The sequence below is a fragment of the Elephantulus edwardii genome, unplaced genomic scaffold (genome assembly GCF_000299155.1).
Source record: "Elephantulus edwardii isolate Elephantulus edwardi_28Jun2011 unplaced genomic scaffold, EleEdw1.0 scaffold00031, whole genome shotgun sequence".
Classification (NCBI taxonomy): Eukaryota; Metazoa; Chordata; class Mammalia; order Macroscelidea; family Macroscelididae; genus Elephantulus; species Elephantulus edwardii.
Window position 1 is genome coordinate 6,120,349 of NW_006399781.1, and position 3,892 is coordinate 6,124,240.

The 3,892-nt window shown below is 40.4% G+C and overlaps 1 pseudogene; it reads right to left on the reverse strand.

Annotated features, from left to right (window-relative positions):
- Positions 1-2,673: 2,673 nt before the first annotated feature.
- LOC102869406 overlaps positions 2,674-3,892 on the reverse strand; it is a 10,457-nt pseudogene continuing 9,238 nt past the window's right edge.

Here is a 3,892-nt window from a genome sequence, read left to right on the forward strand (position 1 = left end):
AGTCTTACTTCACCACCTGCTTCATGGGAGAAGGATGGGCAGTCTCCTCCCATGTGATTAACTGCCTCTGAAAACCCACCGGAGGGTCAGCTATGGGTCAGTTCTGACTTAACAACAACAACAACAACTCTATTTTTTAACTTTTTCTATACTGGAGTTGGAAATACAATAAATGATCATGGGACAGAGGTTGTTTCTCTGTATCAATTTAACAACTACCTCTGAGGCAGAGTTTAGCACATAACACTTCTTGATAACTACAGGTAAAAATCAGTTGAGCTAAGTAACAAAATGTGGACACATCAGTTTCCCTTAAATTTCCTCCCTTGGCACAAACAAACACATTAACAACACCATCACCCTTACTTCTTTGTAGATGAGTGCAAAATCCTTCTCCACAGATAGGATGTTGCTTTACGCAAGGTCACCAAGTGTGCATATGCTGATTGGTAAGAAGCATTGCCACACTGAAACAGTTCCCAGCTCTCAGCTGACTAATTAGTGACGTAGGCAGCAGGCAAGCTTGTTTCAAGTTGCAGGTAAAAAAAACATTAAAAAAAAAAATTCTAAACTTTTCCTCTTAACACTCCAAGTAGGAAATTGCACTGCTAGTCCAGTGGCAGCAGGCAGGTCAAATCCACCAGCTGCTCCATGGGAGAAAGATGGGCATTCTCCTGCCTTGTGATTTACTGCCTCTGAAACCCACAAAAAGGTCAGCTATGAGTCAGTTCTAACTTGATTATACATACCAACACCACGCTGGAGTGTCAGCTACAAGTTGGTTCTGACTCAATGGCGATGAGCCAAGTGTTTCATTCTGTTGTACACTGAGTCTGAAATGAGTTGGAATCAACCCAATGGTATCTAACAACAATTTCTTACAGTTGATAACTTCATGAGTGCTTTCACTTATGTTTTCATTACAATCGTGTTGCTGTTAACAATTTCACTTTGAAAGAGTGAGTGTCCTAGGACATCAACTGTTAGCTCCTTGCTGGCAAGGCCTGTGAGACTGTTAGCCCTATCACCTAGCACCATGGCTATTGTTATGTAACTTCAAAGTGGAATCAACTCATAGCTTCATATCTTCAGCAGGTTTTCAGAGGTTATAAATCACACATGAGGAGCTTGCCCATTTTTCTTTTGTGAAGCAGCTTGTAGATTTTAACCATCTGTCTTTTTTATGGCACCACAACTCTTTACCAATAAGCCATACATAAATGTCCAACAAATAATTATTGAATTGAAGCTTAACATCAAGGAAACAAAGATTTTTACCATTGGGCCAATTAGCAGCTTCATGATGGATGGAGAAGAGATTGTTGATAACTTCCGCTTTCTTGGCACCAGCAGTCAGGAAATCAAAAGACAAATTGCATTGGGAAAGTTTGCTGACAGAGACCTCTCTAGAGTACTGAAGAGCAACGATGTCAGTCTGGAGAGCAATGTGCGCCTGATATAGACCATGGTCTTTGCAGTTTCTTGCTATGCATCCGAGATCTGGACAATAACAAAGGATCATAGAAGAAGGATCAATGCCTTTGAGTGCTGGAAAAGAGTGTTGGACATACCGTGGACTGCCAGGAGAACAAAATAGGTCTGTCCTGGAGAGGGTGAAACCAGGTTGCTCTCTGGAGGCAAGGATTATGAGCCTCTGTCTCACATACTTAGGGCACGTGGCCAAGAGGGACCAGTCCTTGGAGAGGGATATCATGCTTTAAAAGGTGGTGGGATAGCACACAAGAGGAAGCCCCAGGATGAAATAGACTGACTCAGTGTCTGGAGAAATGAGATTAGGTCTGTCAGAGATGATGATATTGGCTCAGGATAGAGCAGGTTTCAGAGCTAGTGTACATAGGGTCGCCACAGACGACTCAATGACACATAACAACAACAACCTGAATGGTGGCAGAAGAAATGAGAGTGAAAGGGCAAAGCCTAGCACGTCATTATCTACACATGAGAATGTTGTTGTTGTGTATCATCAAGTGGGAACTGACCCATAGCTGACCCTCCAGAAGGTTTTCAGAGGAAGTTAATCGCACAGGAGGAGATTGCCTATCATTCTTTCTTTCTTTCTTTCTTTCTTTCTTTCTTTCCTTCTTTCTTTCTTTCTTTCTTTCTTTCTTTCTTTCTTGCCTATCTTTTTCGACAGAGCAGCCGGTGATTTGAACTTCTTGCCTTCAGGATTTCAAGGCAATTTCTTACCACAAGGCCACCAGAGCTCCTTGGACAGAGAATTAAAAATGTTAATTATGATTTATGAATGGGTCTTATAAAACTGTCAATAATTGATTGACTGTAATAATGTGATTATGATTTTTTTGCCTAGAAATTATTTTGAGAAAACCAATATATCTCTGTAGAAGAGCAACATCAAATAGTCCATGAAATCTTTGATTAAATCAATGATGTGACAGAAAACACTTCTTATTTTCCTTTAGCTTTCTCACCTAGTTATTCAACCTCTTTTCCCAACACTTTGTAATCATCAAAGCCCAATTTTCCCTGGTGGAAGACATTTTTATTTTGCCACTGGTTACTCTGAAGATAACTAGTCAAGCAAGCAAATTACTTGAGTACTCAGCATATATCACAAACTAAGTCAGTGCCATACTGAAGAATTACAGTTTCCTGCGGGAAAGAAGACATTAAACCTATGACAATAAGCAATTAATTGTGTTGACTACTGGCGTGTAAAGTGTTTGGGGAGTTCTGGGACATCATGGGAATGTCTAATGGGGGAAAGTGGAGAATCACTTGGTCTGCCAATTCAAGCACTTGGGGTACCACCAGTAAAGACCTGCTCAACCAAAAAGAGGGAAAGGGAAAGAGTGTAAGACAACATGCATGAGAGAGAATTTGAATCTAAGTTTTCTAGGAAAAAACACAGAAATTTATTCCAGGATATGTACATATCTGCTGCACGGTGGTGTGTTGGTTTTTTTTTTTTTTTAAATGTTAGTTTTAAACTTCTATTTTTCTCTTCAGTTTAAATTCATAATTAGGTGAGTTTCCACTAGAATCGTTCAAATACTTAGAGCTTATAAATGATTTTGGTTAATATTTCAAGTTTTTTTGTTCCTTTAACAGATCCATCTTAGAGAGAGTGAAACCGGACTGCTACTTAGAAGCAAGGATTTTGAAACTCAGTTTCACATACTTTGGTCATGTTGCCAAGATGAAGGACATCATGCTTGGAAGGGTGGAGGGTCAGCGCAGCAGAGGAAAAGCATAGATGAAACAAATTGATACAGTGACTGTGGCAATGGGGGTCAGGTGTGTCAGAGATGGTATGGTTGGCTCAGAATAGGGCAGAGTACAGAGCTATTGTTCACAGGGTCTCTATGAGTCATAGTAGACTTGACAGCACATAATAACAATTCTTCAAGGGAGCTTCACTTAAATGATGATGACTTAGCAGAGTGGAAATGATGCAGAGGGAAGCAGAAGAAATGCTAGGCGCTTTGCCCATCCATCTGGCTCCTCTCCTCTGTAGGGAATTCTTTCCAGAGGCATGCTCGTCTGGATCCTGTCATACATGCCCAAGAAAAAGAAAGCTGTCCTGTTTTAAGATTCATGTCAGGAAATAAACCTTAGACAGGCAGATAGTCACAACAGCATAGCTACAGAGTTTAATTTGGTGTAGTTTTATTTATAGGATAACAATGTTTTGAGCACATACCATAGACTAGATCTGGATTGAGTGTGGGAGAAACCCAAAGATTTTTTTTTTCTAATCTAGTTTCTCCTTCCATCTTCTTTTGATACCTCCTGGATCATTTAACATTCTGCCTAAAGCATCCTTGATGCACTTACTGCAGCGGGTCAAGGACTGCAGCCTTCAATATGGACTGAGGCTCCATGTCAAGAAGACAAAAATTCTCACCAC